Here is a 21028-nt window from a genome sequence, read left to right as displayed (position 1 = left end):
AGCCTCACTTCCTGCTATACCTTTGTCACTCTGTCAATTGAATGTTAGGGATGATAGTGTAGTATTTTCACCTTAATCTGCTCTTTCTCCAAGGCTACAAAAATATCAGTTCAAATGTTAAGAACTCTCTACATTTTAATAAACTGTATTTAATGGCTTATAATAGACCATAATGCTGTGTGAAAATTTTAATTTGATAACAATTGTTCATTATAAAACTACAAATATTTGTAAGAGATAAAAGAAGTTACAAGAAAAGCCTATTATTTAAATGATTGACAGCTATTAATATTGCTTGGTGAACAGAAATTATTTCATTTTCAATCAGTATGCACTGGCAAATGTAGCCCTGCTTATAAATATTTTGGCAATCTTTCAAATTAGACTTCAGTGACTCTTAAACCACTGAGAAATTCATGGGCTGAACCGTTAGTTTTAATTTTGCTTTTAATTTTTATGTATCTATGGTGTATCTTTCTGCCTAAAACAAATCTCTCCTTCCAAGCTCATGATACTCAGTTTAATTACAAGTATTCAGCCTTATTTACTGCTGCCTAATTGCATGAATTCTCTTCATGATGCTCAGGTTGTTTCAGATTTTACTCCAACTGACTTTGAGTACTACCCATTTCTCTGTAACAACCTTAATCTTTAAATTAGGCTAAATATTATAAATATGTTTCATCATATAGAATCAAGGAATCATAAGCTATTTTGTAAAAATTATTTTTCATATGTAAGCATGGTATATTTGGTTTGTTTCTATGAATTTGATTTCAACCCTGGGTTTGTTCATTTTTTCCCACTTACTCTTTTTGAGTATTATTCCTTCTTGCTGTTCTAGAGCTTTCAAGTGTATAGATAGGTTATTATTATGAGGTTTTATAGACATGTTTTATTATAGAAATATTTCTATCATTTTACAAGCCAGGCCGTAGAACAGTCTGCTGGCTGCTCTACACAAATATTCATCAACCCTGTGTCAAAGACGAGCCATTATGATCCCACAGGTGGCCTCCAGGATTCCACAGCACCTCAGGCAGTGGCTGTACAGACACACCTACATATTTCACTACACCAGGCCCATGCTATGATCACTACCGTCTGCTATGCCCAGGGACACTGGGGATCACACGGCCTGACTTTGACAATGACTTACTGCCTCCACTGCAGACAGCTGGGCCTAAAACATTATGACTCTTCTGAATTATGAAAACATTTTCCTTGGTAGACTTAGGTTCAATACAACCCTAGCATACCTGGTCCAATGACTACAGACAATTTTTCAAATGAAGAGCATATGTGGAAAAACTCGTGTTTTCAAAGAGACCTGGTATGACCCACCTGTTCTGTCCCCCACTGCCTCTGTGGCATCCCTTCCCCTCCCTGCACTATACATCACATCAGTGAAGCAGCACCTGCCTCCTGGCTGCTGTTTTTGGCACCTGAGGCTTTCTCCTACCTTCAGGCTATCCCCTCTGTTTCCCACAGATAAGCATGTGACTAACTCCTCCACTTCAAACCTTTGCTATAATATTGCCTTTTCTCTAAAATTGCAACCTTGAAGTAGTTCTGGTCCTCTTCACCTTCCTTTCTTTATTTTTTCAAAGCACTTAACGTAGACTAACTTTTACAAGGCAAGTGTTCTTTTTTGTCATTCACAGATTTAACACAACACAAGAAAATAGAGGTTGCTCATTTGTCCTATGAATATTTATTGAATGAATGGATGAATTTTCTGTAACCCAATAATGTTCCACTGTAATTGCTCAAGTGGGTACATGATTGCTTCTTCACCTGTCCCCTTCTGTCAAGAAAATAAAAATGAAAACGAGAGATACTACATGTTGGTTTTACTCTTAATTAGTTGTCTAAAGTGCTGAGCTACTTTCTTTGTTAATTTCCTTTCTTGATGCCCACAAATACTACTTCAAACAATGTAAATACTTCCCATTTTGTTTTCTGCCATGTCCTATTACTATAGCAGTATTCTTTGCCTCTAAATTCACCATACTGGAAGATGTTCACCAATAATGCAGATAAGAAAAATGTTCTCCTTATAACACATACTATACAGTAATCATGTTCAGATATAAATCAGCAGCTCATAAAAATACCATGAGATAATAAGCAAAATATGAAGTACAATATTGAATTGGAAATTAATTTCTTAATTTTTAAAAAGCTTTTCTGAGACAGGATTGCACTACATAGCTTTGGCTGTCCTGTAACTCACTATACAGACCAGGACCTAAGACTCACAGAGATCTGCCAGCCTCTACTCCCAGGTGGGATTAAAGGTATGCAACCTATGCCCAGATAGTTTATTTAGTATTTTAATGTCATTAGGTTATAAACTGAAGTCATTATAATTATCATATATATAATTTTATATGGTCTTAAAAAACATAAAACCACAAGCTCTGAAAATATTGACAATATTATTCTTCAAACTAGTTACACTGTACACTTCTCAGGGGCAAGTGATCCTTCTTCAAACTAAATAAGCTAACACTAAAACAACCCTTGAGAAGAGCTGGCAAGTATGTGCTCCATCAAGACAACAGTCAACAAAATTTGGTTCAACACAAAAAAATGTATAATATCTATAAGCTAGTGACAACAATAACATTCACTGCTTGAAGAAATACTAAAATAAACCTCATTCTCCATCTCCCACCAGCTTTTATTTATTTTTAAAAGTCTGCTGCTTTTAATATTATGTGTATGAGTGTTTGTGTGTGTGTGTGTGTGTGTGTGTGTGTGTGTGCGCACGTGCCTGGTGCCCATGAAGACTAGAAAAGAACATCACATCCCCTACAACTGGAAGGGCCGGCCATTCAGGAGCTCCCCGTGGGTTCTGTGCTCCGCAGGGCAGTGACACACTCTGCACCGCTGTGCTGTCTGCGCCAGTCTTTTATAACTTCCTTTCAGAATTAAAACTTCTTGATTTACAAAACTATTCATTATAAGATAAATTTCCACATGATAAATTGAAACGGTTGTCAAAAACACCCATATTCAGACATTTGTTGGGTAGGAATAAACTAAGGGAAACGTATAAATTTCACAATTGGCTGCATTGTGTCACTGTTTGTTCCATCTGGTAAATTTTTTTGTAAATAATTCATCTTATTGGATCATAAAAATCAAAATGTGTAGTAGTTATATTGCAACTGTGCTTTAATGCGGATTTCTCTATAATAATCAGGAAAGGATATTTTTTGTTTTACTTTTTCTATTTCATTTTTAAATATGCAGTCTAGAAACTAAGACAAACAGTGACTAAAATATATTTGGGTTTTATTGAAAATTCATGATTAAATTAGGCGACAATTATTGCTTCTTTAGAAGTAAACATTTCCAAGATTTTTTTTAAAAAAAAATAGCTGTGTTTTAAAAGCAGGTAAGAATTGCCCATTTCTTGTCATTGAACTATCACAAAACCTATTATTTAAAAATATATCATACCATTCAAATATAAGCATCTGGGGCCATTCTTCAGCCCCCTACATCATGTCCATGGAGTAAAGTTATAGTTATAGTGCTAGTCACTATACAAATTACATAGCACATTAATGTTTTCAGTACCATTAGCAGTATCTAATGACTGTGGACTGATGAATGGCATTTCTGAAGTTTCTGTTAAAATTCACATTTAGAACAGAATCATTCCCATCTTATTTTAAAAAACAGGATTTGAACTGAACTTTTGATATGAAGACTGTTAATGGAGAAATGTTGCTGTGTTTGAAGATACTAAAATGTTATTGTATGATTTTAAAATATTAGTGCATTCTAATAAAGAGATAAATTTAATCTTAGTTTTTATAACAGTATTTTAAAATGTGAAAATTTATATCATATACTGTATTCAATTTTGTGGAAATAGAAATACATTAATAAGAAAGGACAGGAGACTGCGAAAACCTCTAGTCTGAGTTATACACACATCACATAATGTAATACAAGATAATAGTGTTCACATTTAAGATGATTTTAATATACTAAAGGCCTGTAATATAAAAAATTGTCAATATAAAAATAAAGTAATTAAAGAATCTATAATTCTTTTAGATGTTAAAAAATATATTATAGACATAGTCACAAAGACTATACACATCATATGTACTTTATAAAGATTACTAGGCTTTACAAATTTACTAATTTCTAAATTTAATAATCCCCATAATATCCAATAAGGCAAGAAAGTAATCAAAAAGTACTTGACTCACGTTGACACTGAGAGTCACAAGGTGGACATTTAATGTTGCGGTGTTCATATATGCGCTGGGAACTAGAAGGTGCACCGTCTTGCTATAAGTGAAGATGGGAGTTTTCCATCACAGAAGATCTATGACTCAGAGAACATAACAGAAGCCCAGGGCCTTGAGGATCAACGAGGCAGGGATGGGAAAGCCATGCAGACACAGCAGCGGGTGCTCCACATGAAACTGTGGTCTGCAAGTTGTCAAATCCATCACTACCAACTGGTAACATTTACATAGCACACATCACGGCTAGGTATGAGTTTGCGGATGTTTCTATTTGTAGGACTGGAATTTGAGATAATATAGTATGTTGAATTAAACTTGATAGGAAAGAAATAGAAAACAGCAAAATGGTCGGGAAAAGAGGTAAGAGTAACAGGTAGGATGCTGCCCTCAGAATAAACAGTACTCAGCCTTTTTATAGAAAACAAAAAGACGTTTCAATTCATTTCGTGAGAATTTTCAAATTTGGGAAGCTAAGGTGATAGCTATACATGATATGTATATGTGATATATTCATAAGAGCTTATCGTGCATAAAACATAGAACCTGGTTAAGAAAAAGGAGAAGACGCAAGTCTCAAGTTATGTAATCATCAGGGAGTCCAAACAATTCCCAAAAGGGAATCACTTTGTGTCTATCATAGCTACCTTTTAAAATCATGACAGTACCCTGCAGGAAGACAGCAACTAAGAGACAAGTCACTCAAAGAGTGGTGGGAACCTGACCTGATTGTCTGCCCAGAAGAGCAACTTTAAAAACTATCTAGCAAGCCAGCCAAGGAAAATGTTCTATCAATCCTACGGAAGGCTGGCGGAGAGGTTCAGAAGGTAACGGTGCCTGTCACCAAGCTGCGCCTCCTGAGTTCAATCTCGAGAACCCACAGGGCAGAGCCCCTGCAGCTTGTTTCCTGGCCTGCATGCACAGCCCAGGGCACACACTCTTGGTGCATGGGTTCCTCCTGCCTCCATCACGCAGCCCTGGAAAAGGAATCCCACGACCAGATTTTGTGTTTTAATATTTTGAAAGTCTTTGAGATTGTGATTTTAATTATAGATTTCTCCCTTCCCTTTCCTCCCTTCAGACACTCACATATCCTCTTCCTTGCTCCCTTCCAAGTTCATGGTCTCAGTTTCATTGTTATTGCATCAACTATGTATATACAAATATAGTTTTAAATACAGCGTACTCTGTCTGTATCCTGTTACTTCTATATTTGTTTTCAGGACTGACAGTTTGATATTGAACAACCAACGTTTTTTTGTTAAGGTTTCTATTGATGTGAAGAGACACATGACAACGGCGAATCCTATAAAGGAAAATATTTCATTGGGGTTGGCTTACAATTTCAGAGGTGTAGTCTACTACCTTCGTGACAGCATGCTGTCTGACACAGTGCTGAAGAAAGAAATGCGAGTTCTGCATCTTGATCCGCAGACAGTAGAACCAACTCTGATCATAGCTTGAGCACAGAAGATCGCGAAACCCACCCACTACAGTGGCACACTTCTTCCAACCAGGCCACACCTTCTCCAACAAAGCCACACCTCCTAATAGTACCACTCCCTATGGGTACCATTTTCGCTCAAACCCCACACAATGGGACATGGCAACTTCTTACACAGCTTCTGGGAGTCAGACTCAGGGCAATCACATCACCTACAGACTTCCAAAGCCCCAAAACTTACTTTTTAGAATTCACAAAAGAATTTGTCAGTGTAAACATAATATTAAAATTAGAAATGTCCCACTACTAACAATGTTTCAGGCAAAACAAGCTTGTTTCCAACTGATACTTAAAAACTTGTAACTTTTACCTAGAATATAGGAGATTGACTCGTTCCCCATAATTAGCAGCAACCTAATGACACAGAGTGAAGAAAACAATTTTCAACGTTTTAGAGACAAAGGACAGTTGGATACAAACAAGTGCCCTGAATGGCTGCTGGACGCGATAACAAACTTCACCTGCAGGAAGTCATGCGATCTACTTGGATGCCATCGACAGAGGAACGATGTAGTGTTGCATCTTAATTCATGACTGACAAACTAAAACACAAATCTGAAGGAAGCAATAAAGGTAAAGTGGGTTAATATTTGAATATTGGGTACAGTTTAATGTCTTGGTCCCTAATAAGTACTCAACAGACAGGGTAAAAGCATCAGCGTAGAATAGGAAGGAGGAGCACAAGAGGGAGAGGAAGTGAAGCGATATTTCCCCTCCCTGGAAACCTTCCCATGCTAAGAAGCACTCAGCGCGTCACTTACTCCTGTAGTTCGTTTAATTACCCTGGCTGCATATCTGCACTGAGCGCTAGAGCTAAAGTTCCGAACTAATCTCTGAAAAGCTACATCTCCTCTGAACTCCAAGCTTTTGTTCAAGTATTTCTTACTGTTAAAAATATTGTTATTCGTGGAGGAAAGCCCATGAGGCCTCAACCCTACACAATGAACTACAGGCAACTAAGAAATGCTGAGAGCGAGAGAAACAGTCTTCCCTAGGGAAGAGCACACCAACTGATTATCCCGTATCAAACAGTCAGCCCAGGAAACATACATAATGTAACATAATACAGACTGAATAATACAGACGTTATGTGTGTACATGTGTGTGTATATGAGTATATATATATATATATATAATATATACACATACATATAAATATATTCATGTAATAACAGGGAATGAAAATAAAAAGGAGAAACTTCTCCTTTCCTCACTGTTGGTAACTCCTCAGTAAGGGATATGGCCTCATCCATCCATGCCTTGAATTTGACTGATCCTGTGTGTATTTGATGCACATAACCACAGCTATGAGCCCATGGTTATGACAGTCATATGATATCCAGAAGACAGAATGTCACAGCAATCCTCCCCTTCCTCTGGTTATTCTTTCCATCTCCTCTTCTGGAATGTTCCCACAGCCTTAGTGGCTTACTAGAAATGTTATATTTAAGAAGTTTGGTTGAATAATAACACTTTAAAATTTTTACTATTGAAGATTATCATATCATTACAACATTTATCCTTTTTCTTTCCTTCCTTTAAACCTTTCTATATACCCTCCAGCTGTCTTTCAAATTTATGGCCTGTTTTATCATTAATCTTTCTCCATTCTCTTTCCTCCCTTCAAACCCCCCTATTTACCCCTCCCTGACCTCCTTCCATTTCATGACCTCTTTTTGCATTAATCGTTATTGCATACATATCTGTATATAGATCTGAATTCCTAAATATAACCATCCAGTCAGACACCACACACACACACACACACACACACACACACACACACACACACATACACACACATATTCAGGGCTGAGAATATAGTAGCTAGTAGTGTCCCATGCTCCAGTGGAGGCTGCACATATGGACAGCTTGAAAACTGGACTAAGTGTATAAAAAAACAGGACAGGATGGAAGAATATGGAGACTTTGATAAGGAAATGGGAATAGATATATTTCACTGCATATGTGTGAGAAGTTCTTACAAATAAAGGGAAAATTTTTAATTTTATCTCTATTCTAATGTTCTTTCCATGCATTTTTCTTTATTGACACTCTCATCTTTATTGCACCTGCTTTTGAAATAGGACAGTTGGACTGGAGAGATGGCTCAGCCATTAAACACAGTGGCTGTTCTTCCAGAGGACCAGATTCAGTTCCCAGCATCCACATGGATACTAACAACCTTCAGCACAGGATCAGAGTCTGCTCTGGACTCTGCAGACATCTCATGGAAATGGTGCACAGATGTATACAGGCAAAACCTCCCATACACATCAAATAAAATTAAATAAATCCATTTTCAAGAGCATGGTACTTAGCCAGGCAGTGATGATGTATGCCTTTAACCCAAGCACTCAGGATGCAAAGGTGAGGAAATTGTCCTAAGTTCGAGACCAACCTGATCTACACAGTGAGATCCAGGATAGCCAGGCTGTTACACAGTGAAATTATCTCTTTAAAAAGATAACACAAAAACAAACAAACAAAAATCCATGATGCTTGATTTTGAACATACTTCAATACTTCAGAAAAATAAAGGAATGTAGTTTTATTAATTCCTGATTTTAAACCTTCAAATAAAAAGGACAAGCTTGCCAATTTTTCGATTTCAAGTATTTATAATTAATGTGTGAAATTTATTAAGCCAAGAGAATGAAATCATAAACAAAAATGTGAATAATTCCTATCCTAAATATCACTAACCACTTTTAATGCCATATACGACATTGGGAACTTTCCACAATATAGACAAATAGGTGCTTGTGTTTATTTAAAAAAAGAAAGATTTAAGTGTATTTGAACATAAAGGAAAGAAGAAACAGTTCGCAGGGGAGGAAAGGATTCTGCTCTTAGTCTTATCATCCCAGTTTACATAGAACACAGACTTCTTATGGCTTTCAATTAAAATAACACTGAGCGTTTTTATTTTTAACTGAGATTTCTGATCATTTTAGGTTGAAGAATAAAATGCATCTTGGTTGAACAAAGACTGAGAAGGTGAGAACGAGAAGAGTGACATGAGCTGCATGCCCAGTGCAGGACACGGGAGCTGCATGAGCTGCATGCCCAGTGCAGGACACGGGAGCTGCATGAGATGCATGCCAAGTACAGGACACGGGAGCTGCATGAGCTGCATGCCCAGTGCAGGACACGGGAGCTGCATGAGATGCATGCCCAGTGCAGGACACGGGAGCTGCATGAGATGCATGCCCAGTGCAGGACACGGGAGCTGCATGAGATGCATGTCCAGTGCAGGACACAGGAGCTGCATGAGATGCATGTCCAGTGCAGGACACGGGAGCTGCATGAGATGCATGTCCAGTGCAGGACACGGGAGCTGCATGAGATGCATGTTCAGTGCAGGACACGGGAGCTGTGTGGGCTGCATATCCAGGGCAGGACACACACAAGAGCTGCATGAGATGCATGTCCAGTGCAGGACCTGAGAGCTGTGTGGGCTGTATGTCCAGGGCAGGACATATTCTGTCTGTTTGCCTATTGTTGCATGAGTCACACTAAACTTCAGTGCACACATAAATAAAGCATTGATTGTGACAGTTTTCAGTGTTTAAAGTAGGAGAACCCCGTCATCATCAGGGGCCAAAGGGAAAGGCACCCTCGGTTTTCCAGAGCCCCTCTGCTTTATTCATGACAGTCTGCAGTCCGTGCAAATGAGGCACAGTGACTGCAGTGACAAGGGCAGTCCAGGACTCTCTGAAGACAGCCCTGATTTTCTATGCATAGAAGACATGAGGACATCAGCTTGCTCCCTTCAGGTCACAAAGTGCTCCAAGCGTGACTAGCTCAAGAGACAGTGACATCTTAAGTCATCGCACAGAACCCTCACAGCGACATTTTTGATTAGTATTGTGTTTACTGTGAGAGCGCACCACCGCGATGGGCTACAGTGGATTCTTTATTTTGAAAGAGTAGAGTTGTCCCTGAAACTGACTCTGGCCTAGCAGTCTACACATGGTGTACCCGAGTAGACAAGCACCAGTGTGAACTGTACACAGGATGAACCCAAGACTCTCTGGGAATGGGCTTCTCATCTTTTTCAACCTTGCCATCCTCCAGCCTCCATCTAACAGTAGACTGGAAGACCCAAAGTCCACAGACCCAAATGAATAGGCAGGGGCTGATTAAAACCTTGTTTCCACACAGTCCCACAGGACCAGTGAGGAAAAAGGCCGCTACAGACCAGTCAAGCACCCTTTCCAGGTCAACACCACTCTTTCAAGTACCCAATAATGTTAATGACACTGGTTCGTCCACTAAGACTGTTGAATCCTCCAAAATCTCACCCACCCAAAGCATGCCAATCCAAGTCCTAACTCCAGCTGCCCATGTTGTGTGGTGGCCTAGCCTAGTACAGGCCCCTGAACCTCTCCTGATTTTGCTTTTCTAACACCCAGGCTTAGTTTCAGTCTTGAAGTCTGTGCATACTCGGTCTTGTAAACTCCCCAGAAGCTTGCCTGCCAGCACAATCCCAAACCCTGAGGGCTAGCAGACACCATGTGCACTAGCTTAGCATGATGAGGGGTGAGTGCTCCAGGTCCCAGCTCACCTGCACCACCAAATGCTCGCAGTATTAACTGAGGCAGTTTGCATAGAAGCTAGACAAAACCCTTGGTCAGAAGTCACATTTGCACGTTTGCTGGGTTCCCACTAAAGTGGAGCCACCCTAGCACTCTAATGAAAACTCAACACTGAGAATTGGAAGGACTGGCCTACCACTTCTTCATTCCTGATCTGAAGCAGACCAAAGGTGGGCAATAACAAAAACAAAGCAAAAACCTCTGCAGAACAAAGGCAGGATGGACTCTCACATCAGTCACAGAACCATGGAAAGAAATCCACATGACCAGGTCACATCACAACCTCACAAACAATATGACATGCTAAGATTGTGTATTCTCCCTGAAACCCACCAGGCCTGTAGGAATGTTCTCTGATGGGAATTACGTATGTGAAGCCCAGGACACATGATTTAGAAGAGTAACCATAAATGTGGTCAAAGAATCCAGGGTGTTAATAGAAAACATGAACAAACTTCTCATCTACCCTAAAACACATGGAAAAGACATGCCAAGAGAATGGATCGAATAGAAGACAGAAAATCAATACTCAGTGATAAAGTAGAGGAACTGGATGACTTAAACAAGGAATAAGATATGGGAGAAGCACACTAAAGGGGTATGCAGGAGCTTTGAGATAGCCTGAAAAGATGAAATTTATGAATTATAGGCATGAAAGGAGGAAAAAAATCCCAGGCCAGACAATGGGGGCTGACTGAGAAGCCACTGGTAAAGACATTGGAACTTGTTTTTACAGCATGTTCTGGCTTTTTGGGACCCTAGTCTATATGGATGCACAGCTCCCTAGGCCTGGATGTAGAGGGGAGGGCCTTGGACTTCCCACAGGGCAGGGTTCCCTGTCCCCTCTCAGGCAGGGAGAGAGAGGGAGGAGGGGGTGTTGGGGAGCAGGAGGAGATTGGGAGGAGGGAAGGAAGTGTAAATATTTGAATGGAAAAAATAAAAAAAAAAGAATTCCAGGCCATTGGCTTAGACCAGACCTTCAACAGGATCATTGAGGAACATCACCAAAATAAGGAAAGACACACCTACACACAGAACATCAGACAAGATCAAAAAGGAAACTCCCTGACATATTATAGTCGAAGCACTAAATACCCAGAACTAAGAGATGGTATTGAAAGAAATCAGAGAAAAACCACATGTCATATAGGAAAACACATCAGAGTAACAGCTGATTTCTCGATGGAAACGCTAAAGTGCAGAAAAGTCTGGGGCAATGTACTCCCAGCTCTATGGCACCACAGACACCAACCAGATGACTTCCCCCTGGGAAACTATCAGGCATAGTTGAAGGGAAAAGAAAAACTTCCCACAATATAAAGAGACTAAAATAATGCACGCCTACAAAACCAATCCCACAGAGAATACTGGAAACTATACTTTGGACCGAGGGGAGAGAAAGCAGAGCCAAGAAGCTATAGACAGAAAACAAATGACACTGTAAATACTGAAACATGAAGTAGGATAAAACACAAGCTGTAAGGTGACGACAGTAACCAACATATACCTTTCAATGGTGCTATTAAATACCAATGGCCTCAGTTTCTCACTGAAAAGATACAGGTTAGCTGGTCAAATTAAGAATTGAAATGAACACAGCAGAAAAAAATAGTGATATCTTGAATTTTGCAGGAAAATGGATGGAGCTAGAAAATATTATTTTGAGTGAGGTAACGCAGACCCAGAAAGACAATTATCACATGTACTCACTGATAAATGGTTTTTAAACATAAAGCAAAGAAAACCAGCCTACAAACCACATTCCCAGAGAACTTAGACAACAATGAGGACACTAAGAGAGACTTACATAGATCTAATCTACATGGGAAGTAGAAAAAGACAAGCTCTCCTGAGTAAATTGGGATCATGGGGATCTTGGGGAGGGCTGAAGGGGGGAGGGAGAGGCAGGGAGAGGAGCAGAGAAAAATGTAGAGCTCAATAAAAATCATTAAAAAAATATATAAAAAAAGAATTGAAATGCAGGGACTGGAGAGATGGTTCAGCATGTAAGAGCCCTGACTGCTCTTCCAGAGGACCTGCTTTCCATTCCCAACATTCACATGGCCACACACAACTGTCTTCAACGCAAGTTCCAGAGAATTCAATACCCTTTTCTGGCTTCCCAGGCACCAAACACACAGGTGCTACACAAACATTTATCCAAGCAAAACACCCAGACACATAAAATAAATTTTAAAAATCTAGAAATCCATCTTTTTGTTGACTTTAATAATTTATTATTTGTTGACAAAGTAATAAGAAAAACTAGTACCTTCAAAATATACACCAACTTAGAGTAAAATGATTTAAAAAAAAAACGTATTCCAAGTCAATAGAACAAGAATGTCACCATCCTAATATCTGACAAAAATAGACTTCAAACTAAAACTAATCAGAAGAGATAAATAAGGACACTTCATTCTGATCAAAAGAACAATTAACAAAGAAGGCGCTGCAATCTTTAAATGCACCAAAGTCTGGCACACCCCAATTCATAAAAAGTGTGTAAAAATGTACTCCTGGACTTCAAAACACAGGTTAATTCCAACTTAACAGCTGATTTCAATACTCCACTTTCTCTAACAGGCAGAAAAGTTGGACCACAAATTAACAGAGAGAGCATTCATAGCCAGGATATACAAAAACTACAAACAGAAAGAAGCAAGAAAACATACGATGCAATTTATAAATTGGCCACAAATGTTACAAGCACATTCCCAAAAGAAGAAGAGTAAAATGACAAGAACTATCTTTAAAAGTTTTCAACCCCTTCAGCAACTAGGAAAATGAAAGCTAAAACTACTGCGAGATAACATCTGACCCCAATCAGAACAACCAAGCTCGAGAAAGCAACTGACAGCAACGACTGCTGAGGGTGTGGGGGAAGGGGAGCCTTCCTTCACCATTGGTAGGGTTGGAAACTGGTAGAGTGCTGCACAAACAATAAAAGCCCAGAGACAGATACTGGGGTTCAAGGTGAAGGCCAGAAAAGCAAAGCAGCCAGCCACTGGCTCTTACCTCTACCTCAGTCTGAAATGGCAATCCTGCCTCCAGGAATCTCAGAATGAGACTGACTCTTAGACTATCTCCTCCCATTTTATATTACTCTCTAGTGCCAGGATTAAAGGCACGCACCACCACCACCCAGCCTCTATGGCTGATTAGTGTGGCCACCTGGATTAAAGGTGTGTGCAATCACTGCCTGACCTGTATGACTGACTAGTGTGACTGTTTGGCAATGTCTTCAGGTTTATTAAAACACAAATAATAAACCATTGTAGTAGAGAAACAATGGTTAGGAGTGTGGAGAATTTTCAAAAGGCATAAAGCTAAGCTACTGCATGACCTAGTTCTACCATTCCTTCGTATGTACCCAAAGGACTCAAAATCTTACTCCACAGACAACTTGTTCAGCTATGTTCATGGCTGCTTTATTCACAATATCGAAATGTCCTTCAACAGATGAATGGACAAATGATGAATTAATTTAATTCAAATGATGAATTAAAATGTGGTACATTTATACAATAGAATTCTATTCATCTATTTCAAAAAATAATGAAATTTGCAGGTAAATGAACAGAAATGGAAAAATCATACTGAGCGAGATAACTCAGACCCAAAAAGACAAATCCTGCATGTTTTCTCTTATTTTGGACCCTAGCTTCCATGTGTAGATTTGAACTTACAACCTGAAATGACCAAAGCAGCTAAGAACGTGTGGAAGGACTGTAGGGAGAAGATGATGGTAGGAGGCAGCTGCTATGTGTTGTAAGAAGGTCACTTGTTTGTTCCCAGGCCACTGAGCAGTTGAGATCCAACATAATCACTCAGAAACTATGTTATTTAAAACATTGCTTGGCCTATTAGCTCTAATTTCTTATTGGCTAACTCTTACCATCTTAATTTAACCCATATCCATTAATCTGTGTATTGCCATGTGTCTTTGGTTTACTGGGTCAAGTTCTGGCATCTGTCTCCAGCGGGGCTACATGACTTCTCTCTGACTTTGTCTCCTTTCTCCCAGCATTTAGTTTAGTTTTCCCTGTCTACCTAAGTTCTGCCCTATCAGCTGGCCAAGGCAGGTTTTTTATTCACCAATGGTATTCCCAGCATACAGAGAGGAATCTCACATCAGCTATCCAGAGGATAATAGGGAATATGGAAGGGATTTGGCTGAGGAGAAAGGACAATACATGGAGACAAGGAGAAAAGAGGCATAAATAATACAAAAAAAAATGTCCTTAAAAGCCATGGAGAAACATATAGTGTTATAAGCTTACTTAAAAATACTTATAAAGTAGTAGCACTTAGGTATATGTCTTTAAATCCAGCACTCAGGAGGTAAAAACAGGAGGATCTTTGTGAGTTTGAGGCCAGCTTGGTTTACACAGTGACACTGAGTTCCAGACCCACCAGGAAGACACAGTAAAAACTGTTTCGAAAGAAAGAAAAAACAAAGGAAGGAATGAAGGAAGGAAGAAAGGAAGGAAGAAAAAAGAAGGAAGGAAAGAGGGGGAATAGAGGAAGGCAGAGAGGAGGGAAAGAAGGACAGACCGAAAACGTGTGTGTGTGCGTGTGTGTATGTGTACATTCATATATGTAGCTACATTCTGTGGAATAATGCTCTTATACACTGCAAAGATTTGTCACTTGTATTAAATTAATAAAGCACTGATTGGCCAGTAGCCAGGAAGGAAGTATAGGTGGAAAAACCAGGCTAGGAGAATTCTGGGAAGAGGAAAGGCAGAGGCACAGTCATCATTCAGAAACAGAGGAAGCAAAATGATAATGCTTCACTGATAAAAGGTACCAAGCCATGTGGCTAAACATGGACAAGAATTATGGGTTAATTTTAGTTGTAAGAGCTAGTTAATAATAAGCCTGAGTTAACAGGTCAAATAGTTTATAATTAATATAAGCCTCTCTCTCTCTCTCTCTCTTTCTCTCTCTCTCTCTCTCTCTGTGTGTGTGTGTGTGTGTGTGTGTGTGTGTGTGTGTGTTTTGAGACTTGAACTGCTGTGGGACCGAGTGGAACAGAAACTTCCTTCTATAGTTACACCACATATAAAGATGATGTTTTCTGAAAGAGCTATGACCTGACTAACAAAAAAAAAAAAAAAAAAACCTCTAGAGCTAGTCATTGGAAACCTCCCTCAAGTTGTTGGTCAGGGTTATCCAGTAAGTTCCCAAACAATATGAATTAGTAGTACTATTGTGCTCAGTTTCCTTCCAGAACTTGAATGTACAGCCCTATTGCTACAGACACTACACACTTCAGACACAAGACTTGGAGGAATGGAAGAGGAACTGACCTGGAAGCCTCCTTGCTACGGACTGATTCCCAGAGTATCAGGAGGTGCTAAGTATGTTTCTACATAGCAGAAACCCACCACTGAGGGAGAGGGAGTAATGGTACTTGTAGCCAGAAATAAAACCTATGAACCACAACAATGACCAGAATGGCAAGATTTCCCCAGTGGTGCAATAATAGTATAATACTTTTCATCTCAGAGGAAACCAATAACTATCTATTTGTACTTAAGGCACTCAGTGTGAGGGAATTCATGCTTAGTACTGTAAACAGCTAACTAACCATCGCTAGGTAGGACAACCAACTATTATCATCTTGAACCAACTTAACTTCTGTGTTCTAAATACTCAACCTTATAGCCACCGTTAAGTGTAGCTCTCATCCCTCAAAGAAGCTTTTTTTTTTTTTGCAACAGATAAAAACTATCACAGAGACCTACAAGCAGTAAGAATGAAAAGGATAAGCAGCCATAGGGCACCCAGTCCCAGTTAATACAAGTTCACTACGACCCTGAACCTAAAGTTCAGGGGAAAACATAGAAGAACGAGAACATTGCCAGGGGACCAGTACACCTATTGCCATCTGGTGTGTCCAAAACATGAGTACACGCATGAGCTCCCAACAAGACTGTCACAATGGCAATACCACCTTTAAGTGGACAAACTATGGCTATTAATGACTTCTGTGAGAAGGAGAAATAGTTTTCTTTGGAGAAGAGCTCTTGCACAGGGTGTGCAAACCTAGCGGTTAGCCCTGTATACACATGTATTTAAGCAAAGATAAATAGACTCAGTAGGACATATACATACATACGTACATACATACATACATACATACATACACAATACATACGCATACACACACACACACACACACATATATATATATATATATACACACACACACACACACATACATACATACATTCCTAATCTATTACTTTGAAATCTGACATTTTAAAATGTCTGGGAAAAATAATTAATTCATCATACACACACACACACACACACACACACACACACACACACATAAACAAGAATAATTAAAGATTTTGTGAATGTGGGAGGGAGATGGGGTACTCAAGAGATATTGTAGGGTAGAGAGGAATGAGTGAGAGTAATCTAGATGCTATGCCCATGAATGAACAAAGCAAATAAAAACTTTTTTTAAAAAAAACTGTAAATGAAATTTCAGCCACAAACCCTTTCATCTGCAACAGTGTCATGCCTGCAAGATATGCTAGCACATGTCTGTAGTGAGGGGCTGCAGGGCAGGCCTGCTTTTCTCCTCATCCGGCTCCCGCACGGCTAGCTTAGTCCCAGAAATAATAACACACAAGTTATATTCATTTAAGCACTGCCTGACCCATTATCTCTTAGAGAGTTAGTTACTGACTAACTCTCATATCTTGATATTAACCCATTTCTAATAATCTGTAGCACCACGAGGTGGTGGCTTACCGGAAAAGATTTAGCATGTCTGACCTGGTGGCTGGTTCCATGGCGTCTGGCTCATAGCCCTCTTCCCAGCATTTTGTTCTGTTTACTCCGCCTACCTAATTTTCTGTCCTATCAAGGGCCCAAGGCAGTCTCTTTATTGACCAATGAAAATAACACAATAGACAGATAACCCTCCTCCATCATTTCCCCTTTTTCTGTTTAAACCAAAAAGAAAGGCTTTCATTTTAACATAGTAAAATTACATATAACAAAACAATTATCAAGCAAGAATTACAGTCACAATATTTATAACTATATCATAATAATGGAAAACTATAACTACGACTATCCATTCTTTAACTCCATCAAAGACTCCAGAAGGATATATTACCTAAGTAAACAAGAAGTAAGCAATTTCCAAAACTCTAGAAATGACAGAGACATCTCGCTGCCTGGACAGTCACCCAAAGTTCCTCTGTATCGTTGGGGCATCCATCTTCAGCCTTCAGGCCCATAATATCCAGAGACATTTCCATGAAGCAGGAAATTTCAAAGGCAATTCAGTCATTATCTGCTGTGTCCTGCAGAATGTCTCGCAGACTCTTTCATGAATCAGGAACCCCGAAAGATCATCTCATCTTTAGGCAAGTTCAGCAGTCCTCTCTCTGTGGGTTCTTTGTGTCTAGTTTATACAACAGTCCAGGCAAGAGCAGTTTCTTGCCCAAATGGCTAACCAACTCCATAAGGAGCCTCTTCGATGCCCATCTTCCTCTTGAAGTAGATTGGTGCTGCCAGGAGCAGACGTGTCTCATTGTCATGAAAAGTCCTAAGTAATTAAAACATTAAATGCCATGCTCTGTAGTCTTTGAAAGATATGAATGTCTATCTGAAATATATCTGTGCACTTCTAGAAAATCAGACTAACATTACTACAAGCTTGACTATTATCGATGATTATCCATTAACAACCTATATTTTCTAATTATACATTACATTTTTTAAATGAACTATACAATCACAATACATCAGTCAAGATCAGAAATATATATACATATAACAAAATTGACCTTAAAATCCATACCAATGAAATTATTAATATCTATATCATATCCCCCTTTAAATGTAAAAGAACATTTATAAACAATATTTGGGAATATGGACGTAGTTATTTGTCTCCAAACTTCTTCCTGCTGTATAGGGGCGCAGTTAATCAGGTCTTTCATGGTATAATCTGTCTGCCAGGTTCATCTCAGTCGGCAGTTGAGTGAAGAAATTTTTTGAGGGTGTTCACAGAAACCTTTTAGGAGGGCGTGGTCTATCATACCATATTGGGATAGAAGCAATCCACAGGGTCTCATCCTCTGTGAAAACAAAAGAAGAACCTCCTTTCCAAAGTATCATATTCTTAGATACAAATTCTGAAGTCAAGGTATTTTCAAAATATCTATCTTGGATTAGTTTAGCAGCATTTATAAACAAAAGTCTTTTATCAGCTGTTGCTCCTTCCTCAGCATTCAAACAATTTAAAGAGAGCATAATAGCATACAGTATTAAGATTTTCTGTGTATTTTCCATCTTTATGTAGCTTTATTTTTAACCTCTATTTTTTTTTTATTTTTACTTTTACTTTTTGACATAGGTTCTCTGTATATCTTTGTCCTGGAATAACTCTGTAGACCAGGCTGTCCTTGAACTCATAGAGATCTGTCTGTCTCTGCTCCCCAGTGCTGGGATTAAAGGCATGTGCTACCACACCTTGAACTCAGAGATCCTTCTGTCTCTGCCTCCCAGGCATTGGGATTAAAGGTGTGTACTATCACACCTTGAGGTCATAGAGGTCAATCTACCTCTGCTTCCCAAGTGTTGGGATTAAAGGTGTGTACCACCACATTCAACTACTTTCTTTCTTCCTCTTTTACCCTAAGAACTTTAACCTTTAGCCTGCATATATTTTTAACACATAGTAAACCATTTAGAGGTTTACTTTGTCTTTGAACCTCTCTTTATTGTATCTCTCTCTCTTTTTTATGACCATATGAGTCTAAAACCGTGGCTTTGACGGTTAGACCCAGTCCATTTTTTAGCTTTTCAGACTCATATTAGAGGTACCATTGGAGCCTTTTATTGCCATAACTCTATGGCGTTTTAAGGTCCCTGCCAGCAAACAAGCTGGAGCATTCTGCTCACAGACCACATTCAGTCGGACTGCCTGCCTGAAAGAGTTAGAGTTTGCCCTGGCAGGACGGCCCAGAAAGACGGCATTTTAAAACAGCGCAGCGTTTTTCCTGCTACGACTGAAAACCGAAAAGCATGTGTTCAGCTTTTCATCAATACCATTTAAGTGTTTTGCGGCAGGACCTCTTAATGAGCTATAAAGTTTTGCAGCTAAAGCTGAGTCAGGAAGCCTCTCTTAAGTGAGAGCATTGCTTGCCTCTAGCAAGCAGAACAGACCCGAGAAATTGCTGCCACCAAGAAAACATGCTTTACTCTATTTTTTCCCAAACTTTCTTAAGCTTTCTGTGGATTTAGTTATCCACGTTGGCGCCATCTGTAGTGAGGGGCTGCAGGGCAGGCCTGCTTTTCTCCTCATCCGGCTCCCGCCCGGCTAGCTCAGTCGGTAGAGCATGAGACTCTTAATCTCAGGGTCGTGGGTTCGAGCCCCACGTTGGGCGCCATCTGTAGTGAGGGGCTGCAGGGCAGGCCTGCTTTTCTCCTCATCCGGCTCCCGCACGGCTAGCTTAGTCCCAGAAATAATAACACACAAGTTATATTCATTTAAGCACTGCCTGGCCCATTATCTCTTAGAGAGTTAGTTACTGACTAACTCTCATATCTTGATATTAACCCATTTCTAATAATCTGTAGCACCACGAGGTGGTGGCTTACCGGAAAAGATTTAGCATGTCTGACCTGGTGGCTGGTTCCATGGCGTCTGGCTCATAGCCCTCTTCCCAGCATTTTGTTCTGTTTACTCCGCCTACCTAATTTTCTGTCCTATCAAGGGCCCAAGGCAGTCTCTTTATTGACCAATGAAAATAACACAATAGACAGATAACCCTCCTCCATCACATGTCAATATGTGATTCCACTTAAAGCACGCTCCACGAGACGGAACCCATATCCAACACTGCTTGAGTGACCCTGAACTTGAGGCTAGATAGTCCAGAAACCTAGGATAAAATCAATCCTACTGTTCTATAAACAAAAAAATAACAACGAAATGACTCTAATGGCATTCTGATTACTCATAGCTTAATGCCATCTTGCTCAGACATTATCAGAGAAGCTTCCTTTTGCAGAGGTTGGGATCAAAAATAGAGACCCACAACCACATAATATGCAGGATGAGAGACCTTGGAACACTCAACCCTAAATGGGAGGTCTCCATCAAATCCCTCCTCTTAGGGCTCAGGGAACCCTGCAGAAGAGGAGGCAGAAAGACAGTAAGAGCCAGAAGGGAAAGAGGACACCATGACAAGGCCCTTGTAATCAGCAAGATCTACACACATAGGGATCAGATATCCAGACAGCATGCACAGGGCCTGCACTAGTCTCCATCAGATGGGATCCTAGAGCTGAAAGGAAGAGTGGACATGGCCCCACCCCATCCCAGAAGCAATCTCCAATTGATAACCACTTGCAAATGAAAGCTTAGTTTTCTCCAAAGGAGACTCACTAGATGAAACTACTCTTAAGGGTGGACCATAGCCGGGAGATGGTAGTGCACACTTTTAATCCCAGCACTCGAGAGGCAGAGGCAGGTGGATCTCTGTGAGTTTGAGGCCAGCCTGGTCTACAAGAACTGGTTCCAGGACAGGCTTCAAAGCTACAGAAAAATCCTGTCTTGAAAAACATACAAACAAACAAACAAAAGGGTGGGCCACGTGCCCAAGAGT

General features: G+C 39.8%; 1 protein-coding gene and 1 non-coding gene across 3 annotated transcripts in view; one reads left to right on the top strand and one right to left on the bottom strand.

Annotated features, from left to right (window-relative positions):
• Gpc5 (glypican 5) overlaps window positions 1-21028 on the bottom strand; it is a 1239739-nt gene that overhangs the window by 1185899 nt on the left and 32812 nt on the right. The window lies entirely within an intron of this gene.
• Trnak-cuu (transfer RNA lysine (anticodon CUU)) lies at window positions 19732-19804 on the top strand. Its single transcript has one exon. It is a non-coding gene; the product is annotated as a tRNA-Lys (tRNA).

This window comes from Myodes glareolus, chromosome 12 (assembly GCF_982192425.1).
Source record: "Myodes glareolus chromosome 12, mMyoGla1.1, whole genome shotgun sequence".
NCBI classification, from domain to species: Eukaryota; Metazoa; Chordata; class Mammalia; order Rodentia; family Cricetidae; genus Myodes; species Myodes glareolus.
Note: the sequence above shows the minus strand (reverse complement) of the source record. Positions and strands in the feature narration are given on the sequence as shown.